This window comes from Battus philenor, unplaced genomic scaffold, assembly GCF_028537555.1.
Source record: "Battus philenor isolate CCGP_79_NKW_IND1 unplaced genomic scaffold, ilBatPhil1.0.hap1 SCAF_19, whole genome shotgun sequence".
NCBI classification, from domain to species: domain Eukaryota; kingdom Metazoa; phylum Arthropoda; class Insecta; order Lepidoptera; family Papilionidae; genus Battus; species Battus philenor.
Genome location: NW_027181681.1, coordinates 12,431,722 through 12,455,169, shown reverse-complemented (window position 1 = coordinate 12,455,169; position 23,448 = coordinate 12,431,722). Strand labels below are relative to the sequence as shown.

At 36.4% G+C, this 23,448-nt stretch overlaps 12 non-coding genes across 12 annotated transcripts; all 12 read left to right on the top strand.

The window, feature by feature from the left end:
- Positions 1–9,115: 9,115 nt before the first annotated feature.
- Positions 9,116–9,197, top strand: TRNAF-AAA (transfer RNA phenylalanine (anticodon AAA)). The gene has a single exon. It is a non-coding gene; the product is annotated as a tRNA-Phe (tRNA).
- A 38-nt stretch (positions 9,198–9,235) lies between these two features.
- Positions 9,236–9,317, top strand: TRNAL-AAG (transfer RNA leucine (anticodon AAG)). The gene has a single exon. It is a non-coding gene; the product is annotated as a tRNA-Leu (tRNA).
- A 38-nt stretch (positions 9,318–9,355) lies between these two features.
- Positions 9,356–9,437, top strand: TRNAL-AAG (transfer RNA leucine (anticodon AAG)). The gene has a single exon. It is a non-coding gene; the product is annotated as a tRNA-Leu (tRNA).
- A 38-nt stretch (positions 9,438–9,475) lies between these two features.
- TRNAL-AAG (transfer RNA leucine (anticodon AAG)) lies at positions 9,476–9,557 on the top strand. Its single transcript has one exon. It is a non-coding gene; the product is annotated as a tRNA-Leu (tRNA).
- A 38-nt stretch (positions 9,558–9,595) lies between these two features.
- Positions 9,596–9,677, top strand: TRNAL-AAG (transfer RNA leucine (anticodon AAG)). The gene has a single exon. It is a non-coding gene; the product is annotated as a tRNA-Leu (tRNA).
- Positions 9,678–9,715: 38 nt separating this feature from the next.
- Positions 9,716–9,797, top strand: TRNAF-AAA (transfer RNA phenylalanine (anticodon AAA)). Its single transcript has one exon. It is a non-coding gene; the product is annotated as a tRNA-Phe (tRNA).
- Positions 9,798–9,835: 38 nt separating this feature from the next.
- Positions 9,836–9,917, top strand: TRNAL-AAG (transfer RNA leucine (anticodon AAG)). The gene has a single exon. It is a non-coding gene; the product is annotated as a tRNA-Leu (tRNA).
- Positions 9,918–9,955: 38 nt separating this feature from the next.
- On the top strand, positions 9,956–10,037 carry TRNAL-AAG (transfer RNA leucine (anticodon AAG)). Its single transcript has one exon. It is a non-coding gene; the product is annotated as a tRNA-Leu (tRNA).
- A 38-nt stretch (positions 10,038–10,075) lies between these two features.
- TRNAL-AAG (transfer RNA leucine (anticodon AAG)) lies at positions 10,076–10,157 on the top strand. The gene has a single exon. It is a non-coding gene; the product is annotated as a tRNA-Leu (tRNA).
- A 38-nt stretch (positions 10,158–10,195) lies between these two features.
- TRNAL-AAG (transfer RNA leucine (anticodon AAG)) lies at positions 10,196–10,277 on the top strand. The gene has a single exon. It is a non-coding gene; the product is annotated as a tRNA-Leu (tRNA).
- A 38-nt stretch (positions 10,278–10,315) lies between these two features.
- TRNAL-AAG (transfer RNA leucine (anticodon AAG)) lies at positions 10,316–10,397 on the top strand. The gene has a single exon. It is a non-coding gene; the product is annotated as a tRNA-Leu (tRNA).
- A 4,568-nt stretch (positions 10,398–14,965) lies between these two features.
- Positions 14,966–15,081, top strand: LOC137921823 (U5 spliceosomal RNA). The gene has a single exon (XR_011107497.1). It is a non-coding gene; the product is annotated as a U5 spliceosomal RNA (small nuclear RNA).
- The last annotated feature ends 8,367 nt before the right edge of the window (positions 15,082–23,448 follow it).

Sequence of the window (23,448 nt, the reverse complement as noted above, 5' to 3'; positions counted from 1 at the left end):
CTTCATACCGAAGGCATTCTCTACCAGTTAACCGTTTAGAAGATGCGGAAATAAATTAATAAAGGTAGGTGAATTTAGTTAATATCATAAAACACCAAAAATAATATTAAATAGTAACTTTATAAAAATATACTAATGACTACAGTATAATATAATTTTAATTTTAATAAAATACTCGACTAAAAATAGATTATGATATACATAATAAGAAAACAAATTAAAATTAATATTTAACCAAGGTAAATAAATGTAAAAATTAAAAATAAAATGCAAATGTGGAATCCTGCAAAGGCGATGGAAGTGATGTGATGTACGAAAAGAAAGATAAGAAAAGGAATGCAATATATATTGAAGAGAAACAAAGAGAATTTAAGAAGAAAGAGAGAGAAGTATGACAATGATAATATTCAGTTATAAATAATTAATTGTATAAATAGTCCCTGCTTTACCATGGTAGAGTGAACTAAAGTTTTCCTAAAACGAAGGCCGTTAAAAGTTTTAGCAGGTTGGATATAAGGTGGGTAGGTTCAATTTTAGCTATTCACACAATAGACATAGTACCAAAACGCTTAGTTCGTAATAAAGTTTTCAACAGAGTACATACGTCGTGATTCTGTGCGTCTTGTTCAATGTAAGAAAAGGAGGAGGAGAATGAATAATGTAACTGTATCGCACACTACAAAATTTAGTACAACACCGATAGACTGGCAGCAACTGATGCTTCAAGCTCTGAACCTCAGCGCTGAACAAAGAATCATTGTCAATAAACATCTTATCGTCTCTGTATGGAGTCCAAAACTTCGAGCTGGTCATCATCTCCTGATAGGAAGGTTAAAAAGTATTGTAAACCTTAATAATTACTGATGTATTCCATCTTCAGTTCGCAAAAACATTCGGTCATAATTTGTCAATTATAAAAAAATATTCGCCGCTCAGGTCATCCGAACACGTGATGTTTTTCACGATGCAATAATTTATTATTTAAATGTACATGTAACATTGTACGTTCATTTTTATATACATTTTATCGCCACAATTTTTGTAACAACACTTTTACATATTTATTTTTTTATATAAATATATTTATATACCATTAAATGTACTACTGAAGCATTGCAAAGAAAACACAGTGAAACATAGGTAGAAAAAGTTTAGATTCACTTTTGTTTTGTTTTCATTTCACATCAACAGCTTATTTAAATTTGGAACACGAGTTGGCATTTCTTATTATGTAAACGGTGGAGCACTGAGACTTGGGATCGTAGGTCGCAGATTCGAACCCCGGGATACAGTCTTATATAATTCACACATTGTTCATTAATTATATATGGATTGATATGGATTGTCGCTGCTGACAGAAATATTTCCAGAGGTTGGGCAGCAGCTTCTTCTGCGTACACACACTACACTTATTACCAATATGCCTTCCTAGCGTGGCGATTACTATGTCCCCCCATAGACATCTTTAGGGGAGGCATATAACTTGCAATGGATGTATGAATTGACACATAAAATTAAAGTTTTTTGTGCAATCTATAATTCATAAATAAACATGTTAAGAAAATTTTTTCCATATAATAGTATGTGGCGATTTTCTTGCACGATACTACAGATGCGATGGCCCGGGGAGACTCCAGATTGATTGTTTACGATCCAGAGCGCCTCACCATCGCTATTTGGTAAAGCCAAATATCTCGTATCAGAGCGTACAAGAAATCAATACAGTGAGCATTGGATAAGCCATGAAGAGTGCCGACAAGCAAAAGAGGCAATGCGGGCTCTTAAACACCCTGCTCCAGCTGTCGCGATCTCAACTGCGCCTGGTGGCAGTAAGGCAACGCCGGTTCTTCAACACCCTGCTCCAGCTGTCGCGATCTCAACTGCGCCTGGTGGCAGTAAGGCAACGTCGGTTCTTTAACACCCTGCTCCAGCTGTCGCGATCTCAACTGCGCCTGGTGGCAGTAAGGCAACGCCGGTTTTTCGACACCCTGCTCCAGCTGTCGCGATCTCAACTGCGCCTGGTGGCAGTAAGGCAACGTCGGTTCTTTAACACCCTGCTCCAGCTGTCGCGATCTCAACTGCGCCTTGTGGCAGTAAGGCAACGCCGGTTTTTCGACACCCTGCTCCAGCTGTCGCGATCTCAACTGCGCCTGGTGGCAGTAAGGCAACGTCGGTTCTTTAACACCCTGCTCCAGCTGTCGCGATCTCAACTGCGCCTGGTGGCAGTAAGGCAACGCCGGTTTTTCGACACCCTGCTCCAGCTGTCGCGATCTCAACTGCACCTGGTGGAAGTAAAGCAACGCCAGTTCTTCGACACCCTGCTCCAGCTGTCGCGACCCCTACTGCGCCTGGTGGCATGAATCTTAACCAATCATGGTCATGGTCAGTCCTCTGTTCAGTACTACTGTCCACGTACTTGTTCAGAGTACATGGGTAGCACCCTACAAGGCTAGCTATCTCAGATTACCAGAGTGCCTCTACGAAATCAACGGCGACATAAATAGTCAGCTGGGACTTCTCGAGGAGTTATTTTGACTTGAAAAAGACTAATCACGATGCTAAATGGACCCGTAGAGACAAGACAAGAAAGGTCAAACCACATCTAATTAAAAAATTGGGGAGAGAATTGATCGTAAGAGAAAACATCAAAATATTTAATGGAATCAGGCGTTACCTTGCGGAAGTCCATCCTAAGTAAGAACAGGACCAATATTTAGCCACTTCCGCACATGCAGTGGTAGTCGTGCAACAAAGTGCACCGCCCACCAGCCCGCTGATAAATGCGTATGCGGCAAAATCACTCAACACGTGTTTCGTCCCTCCACGGGGCATTTTCAAGAGTTATGTTACACCTGTTAGTGTAAAACATCTAAGTTACGAATTTATATACCAAAAGTTGACTTAATATGAAAGTTTTTTTTCCGTCGACCAATCTTCATCAAGGCTGTGTGCTTACAATTCACAATTAAAATTAAAAATCTCTTATGGATACATTGAATTATTAAGATGGTTTCTAGTTTCTATAAGAGTCTGATAATATGGCTCACGTAGAACATGAAGGTATATTAAATTTAAAATCATATTTATATACTCGGCTTGCAGCGGTGTGTGCTGTTCTAATATTTACAAAAGTAACAACGCTCTGGGCAGTTTCAATGCGGGCTTTGAACAAACACTTCCTTTTAACGCACCCATTGTTCATTGATACAGTATTCAATTGTTATATATACCTTTTTTTTTGTTTTACAGGCTTGAAAAGGCTCTGTTTCTTTTTGTTTCTTATTACAAATACTTCGAAGTCTTAGATTCTAGGATGATTTCTTGATGATATAGATAGAAAGAAGATATTAATTCTTTATTTACTTAATACGAATACGAAAAACGAGAACTCTTACTCGGCTACGTACTGCAATCCAACTGACCCAGTACTATAGCGCTTAAAGGACCTTGTAAAGGACCCTACTCACTTGATCTATATATATATATATATATATATATATATATATATATATATATATATATATCGTAAAGTAAGGCCTTAATATCGTCATCTCTCTCCCTCTATCGTCCTTCTTTATCCGCACTCTACACTCACTACATCATCAACACTGGCACGACAAGGTAAGCGTACTCTTCACCGCTTTCACCTTCGTCAGAGTGTAACATATAGACTCTAGTATTTAATGGAATCAGGCGTTACCTTGTGGAAGTCCATCCTAAGTAAGAAAAGGACCAATATTTCACAAACACCGATTAGTGCCAAACACAGAGTCTGTGTAACATAACTCCTGAAGATGCCCCGTGGAGGGATGAAACACGTGTTGAGTAGTTTAACGGTGGCAGTTGTGTAATTCGCATTGTTTGCCGCATACGCATTTATCAGCGGGCTGGTGGGCGGTGTACTTTGTTGCACGACTACCACTGCATGTGGCGGAAGTGGCTAAATATTGGTTCTTTTCTTACTTATGTAGACTCTAGAACAATATGCTTTAGTTTTTCAGTATAGCTTACAGACCCTTCCCCTCCGTTAACTATTGTCCGATGAAGCTGTTAAAGCCTTAATGTTAACAACACAAACATTTACCTTAACAACACAATAAAACATTCTTTATTTTGAACTACTGTATGTAGACATTTTTATTAATTTTAATTTGTATCGCTTAGGTGTATTGTCTACAATGTGTTTTTTTTTTCGATTTACTGAACGCAGACAGTTGGCAGGTTGGCCGCTTTTTAAAACGGATATTTCTTCTCTCAGCTTCGTGTCACGACGGTGTTTTATTATTTACAATATTTGGTAAATAATTTATGTGTAAACAATATTATTTAAGATTTTTACTCAATCGTACATTCATTACTACATTAATTTATTTATAAAGTTGTTTTCCAAGCCCTACAGACTGTTAAATGACTTTGAAGTTTAAGACAATGTGCCAGGTCATCTTATCAAATGATTTTGCAGTAGATATTTTCCTGAGGAGGTCCGGTAAAGTTAAAGGAGATAAGTACAATACTGGAATTATGTCATAAGTTAAAATTTATCAATCTCAAGAGACCATTGTTAGGGCGTGGTAAAAACGAACAAGACAACCAATGATTTTAAAATAACAATAATCATGATAATTAGTTTAAGGCAGTTATTCCCAAAGGGGTCTACATCAACGAAAAAAAATTTGGGGGTCCATGAAATGAAAATGGGGGTCCACGATAGTGGATCTCAACACATACACTGATAGTACCCATTTATTTACATCATACTATCTTATAATATCAAAACATTTACATTATTTATAAAAGTACCTATGAAGTAAAAAATTTATTACATATGTTTATAAAATTGTGTAAGTTGTAGGATGTTGGTATTCGCTTTCTGGTCGCAATACATTTGGAACTTGTAAAATTAAAAATAAGTTAAATTCAATTGATAAATGTACAAATTAACATGTGGTTTTACTTTAAATTTTTAACACTAAACTTCACTACAGTTAGAAATTTACAGGAAATCAATGTCAGGTAAGTAGGGGGTCTACCCAACACGGAAAAAAATGGCAAGGGGTCTACGACACAAAAAAGTTTGGGGAGCTCTGGTTTAAGTAATTGAAACACATGTAAAAATGTGATCCAAAAAGCTAATATCTGTGAAATATAGATCCTAATAATAATAAAAATCTCGTAAGACTACGCACAGCCAAACGCAGAGGATGTCCACTCACAAGGTGGATACGACCTTGTAAGGTCATCAGAAGACGCTGGATACAGGCCGATTTCACCTGGTGCTAGAGGTAATCTAAGGGAGTGTCCTATAGATTTTCTACTGCTAAAATAACGACGAAGAAACCTTTATACGAGTAGTACTCGAAATTATGTATAGTAATATAAAAAAAGTCGCACTATTTCGTATTCCACTAGGATTCTCTCATAAAAATATGCATGCTACAATGTGCATAGATACGTGATGTGTTGAAAAATTTACAAATATTATCTCTCTATATTCATCGCCGATTCGAATTCGTATTTCATAGAGAACATGTATTAAAATTGGTAACTTTTTAGCATATAATATGTGCAATTCTTTATCATATTGACAATAAAATAATATAATAAAAAAAACTAAATTTTACTATGGTCGCATTGAATAAGAACTCATAAATCTATTTATTTATTTACAATAATGTTCATTATATATCATAACAGACATGAACGTAAGCGATAGATAATTGCAAAAAAAGGTATTTGTTTTTCTGTCCCAAATTTTCACATCAGATTCTCAAAGTAACTATATATCTTTAGCTCAAAGGAAATGCCTCGTGCATCTGTGACCCAGCGGTGAGACAGATCGTGGTGCACACGATCACATTCTGCCCCGTATTCAGAAGATCCAGAGTAGAGTGTGAAACGCGGCGTGGGCCCTCCATAGGTGGACCCACAACATTGTTAAGTCATCGTGGCGATCTTCAGCTAAAAAGAAGAAGATAAAATAGAAAACAATTTATGTAAGAACAGGACCAATATTTCACCTCTTCCGCACATGCAGTGGTAGTCGTGCAACAAATACAGAGTCAGTGAGAGTCTGTGTTTGGTACTAATCGGTGTAACATAACTCCTGAAGATGCCCCGTGGAGGGGTGAAACACGTGTTATGTAATTTGGCGGTGGCAGTTGTGTAATTCGCATTGTTTGCCGCATACGCATTTATCAGCGGGCTGCCGAGCGGTGCTTTAGTTGCACGACTACCACTGCATGTGCGGAAGTGGCTAAATATTGGTCCTGTTCTTACTTAGGATGGACTTCCGCAAGGTAACGCCTGATTCCATTAAAAAATAATTGATTTTTGCCTAAGTAAGAGCGTTAAAATCAAATACAGCTTAGAACAATAACTTAAGCCGTCCCGGAAATTGCTTTGCCGTTCGATTCAAATTCAAATACATTAATATTGATCAGTATCAAAAGCGGATTTGATCCCTGACAGGCTTAAGAAATATATAGAATCAATATAAATTATAAACGGTGAAAGAAAATATCGTGCTGAAACTAAAAATTTGTTATAAATCAAAAGTAGAATGACGCTACAAAATGGTCTTATTAGAAAACTTCGAGGCAGGATTATGTTCAGCAGTAAACTTTATGGTTAAAATGATGATTGCAATATTGATCCACCTGTCTTTCATTGTCGTGCACCTACTTCAAGGCATAGGATTCCCTCAAAGATATCTATAAGGGAATATATCATAAATGCTTTTGATTTGAGGTTGACGAATGCAGTGTGGTATTATGGTACGCAAAGGACGGTTCTGGCCATCCTCCGGAAACTTATTTGTGAGCAGTGGCAATCTGATATAATAGCAACTAACTTATAATCCTTACGGCTGGACTACCACAACTAAACTAGAACTACTAGTATAGATATGTACCGATCATGTTTTCTACCCTGACAAAGGTGTGGAAGGTAAAAAGAAACAGCGAACTCTGGAACAGAAGAAAATATATTTATATTTAATGGAATCAGGCGTTATTTTGCGGAAGTCCACCCTAAGTAAGAAAAGGACCAACATTTAGCCACTTCCGCACATGCAGTGCTAGTCGTGCAACAAAGTGCACCGCCCGCCAGCCTACTGATAAATGCGCATGCGGAATTTTAATTATTATTTGTAATAAGTTTACATATTACAAATAATAATATAAATAAAATCAATTTAATAATGTGAAATATTAGGCAGTTAATAGAATACTGTGTGATCAGAAAGTAAGGTGAAGAAATTCTCATATAAAACGAGTCGATAATATCAAAGATTTGTTGCTTTTAAATCATCGATTGATAGTTTGATTCAGTACAAATAATTTTGAAGTATGTTTTGTGTCTCAAATGCATCAAGTCTAGATTAGATGTCATACTGAATTGGTTCTTCGGTCTTTTTAGCCAAAAAATCGACTCATATCTAATCCACAACCATCGTATTCATCTGATTTGGCTCCTTGCGATTTTTGGATACTGAAACAAACCCGAAAGCCTAATACGGAGGTTGTCATTTTGACAGGATTGAGGAGATAAAAACCGAATCGAAGATCTAGAAGTCTATACCGAAAAAAGACTTTTGCGACTGTTTAGAAGACTGAAAAAGAGTTGGTAAAAGTTAGTTTTATCGGACGAATACTTTGAAGGTGATGAAATTGATAATTGAAACAATAAATAAAGAATTTACATTTTATTAATAAATTCATTTTACTTTGTAATAACATATACAATTATTACGCAACACATAGAATACTAAAAGATATAAATACATTTAAAAAACTTTTAAGTTAAACGATTTTTTGTTACCCATATTGTGGTGGTTGTGAAAAAATATGTACCTCGTCCACCATATTGGAACAGCGTCCATCTTGAATTTTAATTTTTGACATAATCATCGTGTTTTACTAGTGTAGCCCTTTCATTTGATACCCATATTGAGGGGGTTAAAGAAAAATATGTAATCCGCCATTTTGTATCGGCGGCCATCTTAGATTTATAATGTTATTGATTTTATTATATTGTATTGTCATCTAAATTAAATGTGTGTACCAAATGTCAAATCAATCTGACAACGGGAAGGTGCTTAAATTTCAATTTCTAATTTTGACCCAAACAAATTCCGTACGGGTCGAACTAAATAAAACCGTTTAAAAATAGAATAAATAAAACCGTTTAAAACAATTTATTGATCATTCGGATTTTCATTCACAATCAATGAAAGTTCGTAAATTTGTCTCGTGTTTCACGACGCGGTAATAATCGACCGCGCAAGAGAAAGTTCTAAATGTGCGATAAGCTATACCATTTGTCCAATTTACAACCGAATGCCGTCTGGACGTACGCTATCAAAGTTTGTTTAATACTTCAGCATAATAACCTTGTACTAACAAAGCGATCGGATGGTTGAACAACTTAGATACTATTACATTACTTATTTGATAATAACAGTGTTAAACAATATGATTGTGACGATTTTTATGAGGCCTATATCTTGCACTGAACGTCTATCGACTGACGTGAATAAAATATTTTTTTAACTTGAATAGGCTATTAGAAACACTTTCGAATATTCAATGAACATAAAACGTCAACATTGTTGTCCCTACAGGAAGCTACCACCGATTCGGAAGGCAGTTCTAAGCCGGCGAGAAACTCAACAGTTGCTCTTTACAAATATAGTTTTATAAAGAGTTGATAATAATTAGCTTCCTTAATGAGCATCGACAACATTTAATTTCACGGATTAACGTCAGTATATGTTTCTTGGATACAATAATATACGTTTATTTAAATTATATTTTAATATTGCTTTGAAATCTGTGTTCTAAAATCGTATGTGGAATTTTATTACACATACGTACATCTTGTGCCATATACTTGAGCAAATAAACCAAAGTAAAAACAGAATAGGATCTTGATTACCACGTGCCCATACCAGGAGGACCAACGATTAGTAGAAGGTCGCAGAAAGTCTTTGGATACGGGTAGCGCAATACCGGTCATGGTGAAAAACCTTGGGGGAATCAGTCTCTTCGGAGGCGTGGGTTCGAATCCCACCGCTGCCAGAATTACTTTTTGCGTAAGTTCACACTGTTCTGTATTGGGTAGTGTAGCCGAGCGGTCCAAGGCGCTGGTTTAAAGCACCAGTCTCTTCGGAGGCGTGGGTTCGAATCCCACCGCTGACAGAATTACTTTTTGCGTAAGTTTACACTGTTCTGTATTGGGTAGCGTGGCCGAGCGGTCTAAGGCGCTGGTTTAAGGCACCAGTCTCTTCGGAGGCGTGGGTTCGAATCCCACCGCTGCCAGAATTACTTTTTGCGTAAGTTCACACTGTTCTGTATTGGGTAGCGTGGCCGAGCGGTCCAAGGCGCTGGTTTAAGGCACCAGTCTCTTCGGAGGCGTGGGTTCGAATCCCACCGCTGCCAGAATTACTTTTTGCGTAAGTTCACACTATTCTGTAGAGGGTAGCGTGGCCGAGCGGTCCAAGGCGCTGGTTTAAGGCACCAGTCTCTTCGGAGGCGTGGGTTCGAATCCCACCGCTGCCAGAATTACTTTTTGCGTAAGTTCACACTATTCTGTAGAGGGTAGCGTGGCCGAGCGGTCCAAGGCGCTGGTTTAAGGCACCAGTCTCTTCGGAGGCGTGGGTTCGAATCCCACCGCTGCCAGAATTACTTTTTGCGTAAGTTCACACTGTTCTGTATTGGGTAGTGTAGCCGAGCGGTCCAAGGCGCTGGTTTAAAGCACCAGTCTCTTCGGAGGCGTGGGTTCGAATCCCACCGCTGACAGAATTACTTTTTGCGTAAGTTTACACTGTTCTGTATTGGGTAGCGTGGCCGAGCGGTCTAAGGCGCTGGTTTAAGGCACCAGTCTCTTCGGAGGCGTGGGTTCGAATCCCACCGCTGCCAGAATTACTTTTTGCGTAAGTTCACACTGTTCTGTATTGGGTAGCGTGGCCGAGCGGTCCAAGGCGCTGGTTTAAGGCACCAGTCTCTTCGGAGGCGTGGGTTCGAATCCCACCGCTGCCAGAATTACTTTTTGCGTAAGTTCACACTGTTCTGTATTGGGTAGCGTGGCCGAGCGGTCCAAGGCGCTGGTTTAAGGCACCAGTCTCTTCGGAGGCGTGGGTTCGAATCCCACCGCTGCCAGAATTACTTTTTGCGTAAGTTCACACTATTCTGTAGAGGGTAGCGTGGCCGAGCGGTCCAAGGCGCTGGTTTAAGGCACCAGTCTCTTCGGAGGCGTGGGTTCGAATCCCACCGCTGCCAGAATTACTTTTTGCGTAAGTTCACACTGTTCTGTATTGGGTAGCGTGGCCGAGCGGTCCAAGGCGCTGGTTTAAGGCACCAGTCTCTTCGGAGGCGTGGGTTCGAATCCCACCGCTGCCAGAATTACTTTTTGCATAAGTTCACACTGTTCTGTATTGGGAAGTGTGGCCGAGCGACAGGCTTTTAAATTGGTTACATTTATTATCATCTACATTTTTCCTAATTATTTTTTTTTTATCTATTAGACATTTAAATAATATCTCTATATTATTTACATAGATTTTATATTGGTAAATAATAACCTAGTTATAGGATTTTTGATATACAATCTCTACAATTTAAATTTATTATTTCAATTTTTAATTAATTTCCAAAAGTTACCAGAGCAAAATGAATACATTTCTTCTTTTAATTGTCACAAAATTCCAGTGAAATTTAATTATTATATCCAATGAAAATATCACGTGGCGTAAACTATACGTTCATATAAACCTTTCTCGTGAAGCCTCTCAAATATCATCGGTTCATTTTGTAATGTTTTTGTTGAAGCCAAATATATCATATTACAAGTTTACTCGAATTAAAAAAAATCTACAGGCTTATTAGTTATAGGTGAAACATTTAAAAGAGTGAATGTATGGGTAATTTGACTACTTGAAACCATAAGTAGGCACATGGTCACCAAGAGAGGAATAGAGAGATGTATGGTCGGAGTTTCGCTGCGAGATCGAATCAGAAAAGAGATTTGAAGAATAACAAAGATCGTGCAGCTCGAAGAGTTGCTCGTCTGTGGCAGTGGCAGTGGTAGTGGCAGTGGCAGTGGCAGTGGCAGTGGCAGTGGCAGTGGCAGTGGCAGTAGCAGTGGTAGTGGCAGTGGCAGTGGCAGTGGCAATGATAGGCCATTGCAGGGTGGCACATCGCTCCGAAAAGTTGTGGAGTCGAGAGTCCAAGCCGGTAGACGCAGCATTATTAGGCTCCTCAATAGGTGAACTGACATTATAGTTCAGGTCACCGGAAGTCACTGGATTCTGACAGAGCGATCTTTTGCGAAAGACCTAGGCCTCGCAGTTGGCGTCCATTGACTGAAAGGAAGAATAAAAAGGAGAAGGCTAACATGTAGCATCAACGATCTCGTCAACACTTAACATCAGGCGAAACAGAGGTCAAATGCTTATCCTATATTCTATATAATTTTTATTTGATAAACTTTATATTTTTATCGTATTCTTATGCTAATATTCTACAATAATTTTTACTGTAAAAGCATATATAGTTGGTAACAAAGTAATTACTAAGTAATTAAGCGTGGCTCCTTAGGATGCCCCGTGGAGGGGTGAAGCACGTGTTAAGTGGTGTGGCGGTGGCGGTTGTGTGATTCGCATTGTTTACCGCATACACATTTATCAGCGGGCTGGCTGGCGGAGCGCTTTGTTGCACGACTACCACTGCATGTACGGAAGTGGCTAAATATTGGTCCTTATCTTACTTATGATGGACTTTCGCGAGGTAACGCCTGATTCCATTAAAAGTAATTACTAATTTTATAGAGCCGAAATAAAAATTTAGATTTTATAAAGCTTTTTTTTAACCTAACTTGCCTATAAGCAAAGCATTTGACATCTGTCTCGCCTGATATTAACGGATTACAAGGTCTATGCTATATGCTCCAGAAGAAACCCATTCGCTTTTGTCATGAATACTCTTGATTTATAATTGGACTCAATGACGCCGATAGGTTGGTCCACTGCTTGGCTGATGGAACTATATTTCAACCAGGAACGGATGTCGTGGATCCGTTTATCTTGTTGTCCGACGTAAATCTGTAGAATACTAGTAAACAGGGAACTAAGATTAAAAACTAAGGCTCTAAGATTAAAAACTAAGCGCTCACCAAAGCAGCGTTACCAATCAGCTTCTCCAAAGTCCAAAACTTGGAGCTGGTACTTCACTGAACCATCATGGAAACCATCTATGGTGACAGGTCTTGTGCCACATACAGGCTAACGAGCTGTACTGGTGTAAAATAATGCAGAACCTTCTCCAGAATATCTAGCTTTTTGGAAGCTAATATATAGTGCTAACATTATATACATCGCTATAATAATGTACAGGATGGTCTTGTGCCACATACAAGCTAACGAGCTGTCCTGGTGTAAAATACTGCAGAACCTTCTCCAGAATACCTAGCTTTTTGGAAGCTAATATATAGTGCCAACATTATATACATCGCTATAATAATGTACAGGATGATTGTTTACATGTTTAATATCTTTAGGAGTTGAATGTATATCCAATCACCTTGTGTAAAGGGGTCACTTTGAAATATATATTTTTTTTACTGAAATTTTACAGGTCAATAACTTCTGGTTGTACGAAGTCTGCAGGAACAGACAGATAATAATAATTATTTATAATTAAGAAAAAACACTTACTTTATTTTCACATTACATTATTTATTATTTTTGAAACCATTCAAATTCAATTGACAGCAAATTTTGTTTTATATCGTCCCATAGACATTAGCGTCCTTTGTTTTTACACTTACAATTAATATTACTTACTTTTTGCTTGCTTTTCTACATGTCACTGTGTTTACTGAGTCTCTTAAACTATTTCCTATTTTAAATTTTAAATTCTTAAATCATTGGTGTATGATATACGTTTACCCTTGCAACCAAACACCCCATATAATTCACAAGAAGAATGTGGCAAGAAAATCGTATGTAAGAGAAGGACCAATATTTAGCCCCTTCCGCACATGCAGCGGCAGTCGTGCAATAAAGTGCACCGCCCGCCAGCCCGCTTATAAATGCGTATGCGGCAAACAATGCGAATCACACAACTGCCACTGTCAAATCACTCAACACGTGTTTCACCCCTCCACGGGGCATCTTCAGGAGTTATTTTGTTACACGACTGCCACTGTATGTACGGTAGTGGCTAAATATTGGTCCTTTTCTTACTAAGGATGGACTTTCGCAAGGTAACGCCTGATTCCATAAAACAGAAAATCGTATAGTATAACTCAGTATTTAAAAAAGTTAAACCATATCTGTTTCAGTATAAACGAAAAAACGTCAAACATTGTTTGTCTATAAGAATACAACATAGAAAAATGGCCGTCGAAAGCTGAGAGTTGTATTTTCTATTTAACGTCCCGATTCCGTACCATCGTCGCCGGAAATGAAAGCTCGGAACGGCGTCGCCGCTCTTTGCTAACGGTGCATCGATATTTTTACTCTGACTGTACTTCGATATTTTTATGCCGACTGTACCACCGGAATATCTAACTTATGCAAATGATTAAATTTAAGCTTGATAAAAAAGATTTCCTAGTATATCAGTCCAGCTAAGCAGATCTAAGTTTTTTAATTATTTAACCACCTTTTGGGGGGGATCCCTCTCTTTGAGGACTTCTCGTTCTCCTGAGCCATGTTTGGGACAAAGACGTTACAGCTCAGGTAAACTATTTTTTAATTTTATTCTTTTATTTCACATTGTATTTTCATTCTTCACAATCTCTTATCAGACAATTTTCTTCTGTCCTTCACAATCTCTATTCTTTCACATTCAAATAATCTCCTTTCTTTCTTCCATCATCTTCGTTTCTAGACCAGACCACAGTTTGCTACATTATCACAATATATTACATTATTACAGTTCTAGCCTAATTTCCGATTTTATTTACTATTCGCTGCAATTCTTATTTCTTTAGAATATTTATTTTAATACAATTACAGCTATTTTATTATCTTATCTTATTTATTAAATCTATATTGACTTTATTCATGACTGGCTTGGGATCTTTCTCGACCCTTTTTGACTTATTTCTGAGTCTTATTCTTCTCTATTGTATATTGTACTACTTTTTTGATAAATTCTAGAAATATTGTGCGACATTAATGGTCATATATGATGGAAGCGATGCTGTCTTCTTGAATCCTCTTTAACATCCTGACCTCGGAGTCAGAGCGAAGCGGTTTTAACCCAAGAAAGAGATTAGGCTTAGACTAAGAATTTAAATGCCAGGTATTCAAAAGATATATTCCTATTCTCGTATAAAATGTGGCGACATGCAATCTTATCTTTTTTTTCTCGTAGGAAATTCTGCATGGGATACCCCTACCTGTGGGGGCAAAGAAAGGGCTATGCCAGACTCTTACCAGCTAAAACCCTACGGTCTTCTTGAATGCCTTTTGTTGAAACTGTTAGAACGCTTTTGCACATTACCGTAGCTTCAACGGCGGTGACTTAGTGCCTCAACTCCTTACTTGTAGCGATCACGCCGAATCCATCCTCCGACAACGTGGTGGCGACATACAACCTCCCGCATTTGGAAGGCGATACTGTCACTTCGATCTTCCTAATTCGTTTCTACACTCAGCTCTGGCTCATGACCGAACCACGGTCTAGTCCACCGCTGGGTGAACACACGACACTCCTTGAATCTAGACTTGTATCGTTACTCCGAAAACCCACAGTGTTCCGTAAATATTTGGATCACACACTTGTTCAGCTTTACTTTAAGAAATACATAATAGGCCGTCTGTCCTTTTAGAAATATACAGGTAATTCTATTTCTAGCTGTGGGAATCCTTCAGCTGAAACGATGGTAATATAAACCCAATTCCGGAAAAACCAAGGAACCATACAATGATGGGATAACCTTAGTTTTGTCTCTATCAATTATACTCTGGTTTTTCTTCAAAACGTATAAATCTTTTGCCTTTTACTCAAGATTTCCATGAAAGAGAACACTCAAAGAAGTCTTTACTATTTATGTGAAGCTTTGTTCTGTAGAACTAAATAGAAAAAGTCTCTATCAAGTGTCAACCAACAGTCTATTATTCTAAATCAGTGATTCCCAAAGTGGTTTATATCGTCCCCTAGGGGTCTATGACAACCTGCAAAAGGTCTACGTCAGCGAAAAAAAATTTGGGGGGCCATGAAATGAAAACGGGGGTCCACGATAGTGGATCTCAACACATACGAGTACACTGATAGTACCTATTTACTTACATCATACTATCTTATAATATTAAAACATTTACATTATTTATAAAAGTACCTATTAATTAAAAAAATTATTGCTTATGTTATTATATTTATAGTTTATTTTAGGTTTATTTATAGTTACGTATATTTTACATAACAGATACAAAATTTTATTTTGAGTAGTTTTAATTTAAATTCAATTAATAAATGTATAAATTAACATGTGTTTTTACTTTAAGCTTTTAACACTAAACTTCACTACAGTTAGAAATTTACAGGAAATTAATATCAGGTAAGTAGGGGGTTTACTCATTACGGAAAAACATGGCAAGGGGTCTACGACACAAAAAAGTTTGGGGACCTCTGTTCTAAATCAACATCGGTTCACGATACCGTCGTTTCATTATTATATCAGCTGATAGTAGCCCACTGCGTACCATAGGGTTCTCCCAAAAATTTCTCCAATTCCCTTTTTTTAGATCTACCATTACTATATATCATTATCTAGTTGTATATATAATAATTTCGTGTTGATTTAACACGTTCACTGCGGGCCCAATTTTGAAGAACTTTCAGCTGGTGCGGCTGAGGTCGAATCAGCCTCAAGCTGAATTTCCTAGTAGTGCGGTTGAGGCCTTTTCTGCCTCATGTTCATCAATATTTTTTTACAATATTGAGTCAATGCTTCGCAGACATAAAGAAAGCTATATTTGTCTTTGTCATACCTCATACGGTTGAGTGTAAACAGCCGCCGCACTAGAGAGAAAACACGAGTTTTACGCGCCGCACCAGTGCAAAGTCTACCATGAGGCTGAATCGACCTCAAGCCGCAGTGAACGTGTTAAAATGTATATAATCCAAAACTAAACATACAATCCAAATGAAACCTCACGAAACAGTTAACGAGGTACTTCCGACATTTCTCCCTTTGGCGGATCCCAGATCGATCGGTTTGAGTGCCCTCTGACCCTGCGTGTCTGTAGTAACAGCTTCATTAGCCCTGATATATGTTCTGTGTGCGTTGTCATGAATTCAAAGTAGCCTTTAACATATCCAATTTAAGTTAGAATACAAAAAAAGATGTATAAATAAGCCTAGTTCATTTACATTCAATTAGTATATAGTGGTTTCTACAGAAATAGTTAAAATAGTTTCTGAAACAATAAATAGCATAATGATAATAAAGATATTGAAATTTAAGTATCGTTTGATATACATATACAAAATGTAACCGCCAAATGTTGACAACCTATTGCATTCAAACACAAACTTATCTCATATATTTGAGAGTAATCACTTTATATTGGGGTGCTTGAAAATAGATGTAACATATTTAAATATTTCTGTTTGAAATTGACCTACAAATTCCTCTCTTCTGTTTTTATTTCCTTTTTAATTCCTCTCTTACCTTTTACATGAAATTACCGTACACGTAAATAAAATTATTAAATACTAAAAGGTACTCTTTTTACATATTGTGTAATTACAATTCATATTGACAATCTCTTACAGACAACCGTAGTATCCAAAGGTAAAATTTGTATAAATAATGGGTAGTTAACGTGTACAAAACATACATGTACAAACATACATATGTATAAAACATATATACTTATAATAAATAAGGTGTAATACATATTACGGTATCATACATGTTATAGATATAATACAATAATAATTAAAAACACCAAACTGATTTCGATAGCGCTTGTCTCAGAAAGAAAAACAAACAGAGGAAAAAAAATAAAAGAACAAAAGGAAAACTAACCATAAAGTAAAAATGAAAGGTGTAAGATATCTTGTGGAACTTCATTATATATGCGTACACACAGACACGAGAAGGGTTAGTTAAAATTCAGTTACAAGTGTATTATTATTTGTTGTATTTTAAATATTCCTCAACTTTATTCCAAATTCATAAATAAAGAATATTTTACAAGGAATCGTTGTCGCACAAAGTGTCGAAGCGAACGTTTTTCTTCGCTCTGCATTATTCATACCTATAAATTACGTCTCGAAATTTCTCCACGCCTCAAATGTGACCCTGATCACACATATAAGCCGTGAAAATAGAACGATGTACCGATTTATATTATATCTATTCGGAAATTGAAATGTTCGAACAGTGATATAAATATTAGTATCACGAATATTACGTGGTCACCTTTTTTAATGGAATCAGGCGTTATTTTTCGGAAGTCCATCCTAAGTAAAGAAAGGACTGATATATAGCCACTTCCGCACATACAGTGGTAGTCGTGCAACAAAGTGCACCGCCGGCCAGCCCGCTGATAAATGCGTATGCGGCAAACAATGAATTACACAACTGCCACCGTTAAATCACTCAACACGTGTTTCACCCCTCCACGGGGCATCTTCATGAATTATGTTACAACGATTAGTGCCAAACACAGAGTCACATCTCTGTGTTTATCACTAATCGGTGCACTTTGTTGCACGACGAATTAATAACAAAGTTATCCGAACAAAATAACATTGAAAATTTCTATCAAAAGGCCAGTGGTGTTATCAAAAAGAACACCAAAAAAAAGCTTTAAAAATAACGCTGCTAAAAAAATTATAACAGTGCGATGCCGAAAGACTTCATGAATATTCTGTCCAGATAGCATTATTAATTATATGCAGCACCGCGCTACAACGGTATTATAAATAATTGTTACTTACATAATACTGTTGACAATATGCTTTTTAATAATGCTGTTTGCGCTATTTTTACAATATTTATTTTACATTGTTGTTACGTGATTAAATATACAAATAAATATATAAATAATTACATTTAAATATCACACATCCACAGGGTATTGGGAACTAAAATTTAAAAGATTAAAAATAATTTATATACACATATTTAATACATAAAATTTCCATGTCACAATGTTAGTTACCGTACTCCTCCGAAACGGCTTGACCGATTTTTACCAAATTTTATATGCGTATTCAGTATGTCTGAGAATCGGCTACTATCTATTTTCCATACCCCTAAGTGATAAGGGTGATCCACCCCTAATTTTTTTAATTTTTTTTTATACAAATTTTTTTGTTTTTATTTTTTTATGATACACCATACAAAAATAGATATAACCCTAAATTTTCACCCCTCTACGATCAACCCTTAATTTTTATTTGTTAATTAATAACTTTTTTTTTTTGCAAAGCAACATTTGCGCGATCAGCTAGTATATATATATATATAAAACATGTTTGTTTCTCTTAACTCAGATTAAAAAACAATGAATTCAATAGCTATGATACATTATTCCGGGGACGGCTTTTGATTTTTTTTTATATTTGACTTATCAAAACTACTTTTTTGTTCCGATTTTTAATTTGACACATAACACAGCAATTCAAGATCTGCTACACCTGGTGTCTGAAATCTTCAATCTCTTTGAAATCCGACTCTGAGATAAAAATTCTCGTTGATCACATTTTCGATGTCTAATATATACGTCTGTGATCTTTGTTCTTTTGCGGATCTCCTTGTTTCTAATTCGATCGTAGCGAAACTCCAAGTATTTTCTTCTACATTGTTCTCTAAATGACCGTGAGCCTTATGGTAATGTAAATGGTATTCCATATATTAATTGACAACTCATTTCTATACATTCACTTTTTTAAAGCCTATAACCAACCAGCCTGTAGAACCTTTTTTTTTAATTGAAGTAAACATGAAATATGATATAATTGGCTACAACAATAACATTTCAAAATGGACCGATGCATGTTTTAAAGGCTTCACGAGGAAGGTTTATGAACGTATAGTTTACGCCGCGTGATATTTCCATTGGATATAATAATTATATTTCATATACATCCAATCATCCTATATATAGCGCCTTTAGCAATAAAACTATAAAACATGCACTGTAATAATATTGCTACATAAAAAGCCGCCATATGTGAAAGTTCCCGCGGACGTCGTCACAACGCTCAACCGTTTGCTCGTCTCGCTCGCTCGCACGGCGTGCACTATACGCGCTCTTGCTTGCGCCTTGGCATGTAGCCAAGACGCAGCACATGCGCCCGCGGCCGTTGCAGTTCTCGGGGAGTCGGATTTGAACTAGGATTCGATGCGCAACCGCTCGTAGGCGCATTATTCATTTTCCGGGTACAAATTATGTTAATTATTCAATAAACGTTTTTCCACATCACAGTACTTATTTGTTGTATATGTTAAACAATTATATACTACATATATATAAAATAGATTCATATAGAAATTCCGCTAGCGACGTATATATTACATGAGTGCTAATATAACACGGTTCGTATTCTGTGATTTACTGTTCAACTTTGATAATAACATGAATGGTTTAGCATTTAGATGCTGGTAAATGCCAATTAAAGTCAGTTTCAAATCAATTAAATCCTTTGTGAATGAAATCGGATTGAAGACAGTTTAAATATATATATATCCTCTTGTCAAATAACTTGTTTGATATGATAATATTATAACTTAATTCTTTTTAAGCGATTTTCGTCCATTGCAAGGAATAGGCCTTCCATCCGGCGATTTCTCGTGATTTTAACTAAGTCGTCAGTCTACCAAATGAGGGGCCTATAATGAAAAGTTTTATATAAAGTTGTTACATATAGAAATCCAGTACAAATTGAATATCATATTCATAATTTATAAAACTTTATTCGATAAAGGCTAGAATAAGTCTGAATAATAAGCGTAAAAATAATAATAATAATAGTACTTATGTGAAAATAATAATAACAATTAAAAAAATACTTAATAAAAATAAAAGAGTGATAAAATTTGTGACGGATGACAGAAGAGAGAATAAAAGATCATGAAGTATGAAAGAAAAAATATATGTAATATGTAGTCACCAATCAAGAACCTTTCGGCCCCAATAAACAGCAGACGCACAGAATAAATGGTTCTGGAATGACGACTGCATGTGTGTGCGTGTGTGAACGTACGTGCGTGCGTGCATGCGTGTGTGCGTGCGTGCATGTATGTGTATATGTATGTGTATACACATCCGTCCATCTATAATCAAATTCGTTGTCTACGACTACCACTCACTTCTATAAAAAGCTCACACATAACCAGCTTTCTTTATAAAAGCAGTATTAACTATTCACTTTAATGTGTAATGGAGTTTAACAGGATAGGTAGGCAATGTTAGAGACAACACCTAGCGAGCTGGTGCACAAAAATTAAAACGCTTGGATGAAAGATAGACACAGTTTATTTTAAAGGTCATCCACCTACAACTTCAGATACACCAACGCCGTAATAAATTATTTGTCATGCGAATAAAATATTTTTTATATAAAACTTTCACCGCTCATTTGTAAATATTAAACATTGATTCGAAATTGATATAAGATAGTCTTAAATTCCATATACCGTCACAGCACTAAAGATTTAATAAAAAAATTCACAATCAACAACACTATATAAGAAAAGGACCAATATTTAGCCACTTCCGCACATGCAGTGGTAGTCGTGCAACAAAGTGCACTGCCCGCCAGCCCGTTGATAAATGCGTATGCGGCAAAAAATGCGAATTACACAACTGCCACCGTTAAACCACTCAACACGTGTTTCACCCCTCCACGGGGCATCTTCAGGAATTATGTTACACCGATTAGTGCCCAGCACAGAGTCAAGGTAACGCCTGATTCCATTAAATAAACAAACACATTTGTAAATATTAAACATTGATTCGAAATTGAAATAAGATAGTCTTTAATTCCATATACCATCACAGCGCTAAAGATTTAATACAAATTCGCAAACAATAACACAAATGTCACTTGATGCTGTCCGCCATTTTGTATATTTCATAATATTTTTCGGCGCGAGACGCGGTTTTGACAGCCGCCTACAAATCATACGCCGCGCGTCCTTAGTTTTTGCGCATGCGTAGACCGATGGATTGACAGATAAGCGAAAGAAAGCATTTTGACAACTGTGATTATTTCGCCACAGATGAATGCCAACAAAGAAAATCTTAGCCTATGTATCGCGACCAATTTATCACGTTTATAATTAAAAATGTACATGTGTGCGTTTTTGTACACGCAAACATCACAAAGGCGTTGGGACAAAAAGATTCCTTTACAGATACAAAATGGGGTCAAATACATTTGTGACCGCGATCGTACAGCTCGGCTATAATTGGAAATGATTTCTGTTCCTTTGTGATAAACGCCTTTGAAAATGATATACTTTGAAATTAATTAGCCATTCGTACAGTACATACATACAGTACACACAGTTTTTGTGTCAAATTAAAACGTTTTAACTGCTTTTTGTTTTTTTTTATATATATATATATATATATATATATATATATATATATATATATATATATAATAAGCCGTTTTTGAAATACAATACGTATTATATTAAATTTAATAATTGTTTACTATATGTTCTTGCATAATAAATCGTATAATAAATTGTGACAATATTAAAGTCGATTAAAAATAAACTGCGATATAGATAATAAAGAAACAAAATAATATTAAACTAAGGCAAATATATGTAAAAAGTAAAAATAATTAATAATATTCAGTTAAAAATTATTAATTGTATTTATCATGATGTGTACCGGTTCCTTATTTAAAACCTTCTCAATATGTGGTAGGTAACAAAAAACAACCTCTGCAACAGAATAAAAATATATTCCAATTAAAAGGAACAACCCTTTGGGCAGAAGACCTGGTCTTATTTTACAACGCAGGTCGGTGCTCCCCTGATGGTAGTGGTAAATATCCGTACGATTTCCCGGGACTGTTCAGGCGGCAGCAGGTCGGAGCAGGAAGCGCCGGTAGAAGACAGAATGTGTGCTAAAGATTATGGCGTGAATTTAAAGACTATCTGAGAATGAATTCAAAGCACCAAAACGATTATTTATAACGTAAATTCGAATTAGCCCCGGCGCGTGAGAAGTCACATAGCTAGTGAACGTGACCGAGGCCAGGGTCCTTCTCCTGAGCATTGGGTTTATACTCCTGTGGCTAGCACGCTTCCACATTCCCACGCCACTTGAGACATACCGTGTCCCTTCAAATGTTCAAATATTTCTTACTGTATTACAAATTATGTGACATTTCTTCGATTTGTATTTTTTATGTTAAAATTTTAATTAAGACATATGGAACGCTAATATGCAACGTTACACGAGAGGTTACTAAAAATAGAAGTACAACCTCAAATACAACCACTTATTATACTTTTAAGCTTCCTAAAGTTTTGGATATATGAAACTCTACCTACACTTACTGAAGGCATTTAACGGTCTGTAGCACTTGGGCAGCGACTTGAAATAAAATAATGTAGCAACTAATATATAATTGAGTATTCCAAATTGTATTGTTAATATTTATAAATTTTAGCTCTGTTTACCCATAAGAGAAAATTGTGTAAGAAAATTTGTAAAAAATTATAAAACGCTATCGTGCCTCGCAGCTGGGAGAAGAAAGATCCGTATCAAATAGCGGCAACCCTCTCCCAACTGTCTGCGTTTGGTAAAGCGAAAAATAAATATTGTAAAAAAAACACTAGCGATACAAATTAGAATTAATAAAAAAAATCTACACTTACTGTTGGAGCAAGCAATAGACAAACAGCGAGGAATTAGTTGCGGAAGTTATACGTTTTTTTATGGCCTCGTTTTCGGGGCCTCGTTCCCATATCGTTAACAGGACATGGAGATCGTTTTTCGATGCTTTTTTTAATTTAACTTATATTTTTGTTCCCACCTTTCACACTTCTCAATTTATACTTTTTCTTTACTTCTTCCATTCTTCACATTTTCTCTAACTCTTTGACTTTCTCATACAAATTCCACGCATCGCCTTCCATCCTTCAACACATTTCACATCACACTTTATATTTTATTATTATATATTCCTTTTGAAATTTCTTTTATTATTTATACATTCGAAATTTTAAATCTTTCTCACAGGTTTTATCGCTATTTTTTCTGTATTTTATTAACCTCGTATATAATGTAATATAAATATAATAATCCGTTAGAATCTTTATAAAACTTAACACGTACATTACGAGGTCTAAAAGACGCCACGAATTTTATTTCATACAACGAACAAAATCCAAATAGCAATCACGTAATTTTTAGGAAATTTTGACGCAGCGAATGTGTTAAAAGAAACAGTGCAAGTC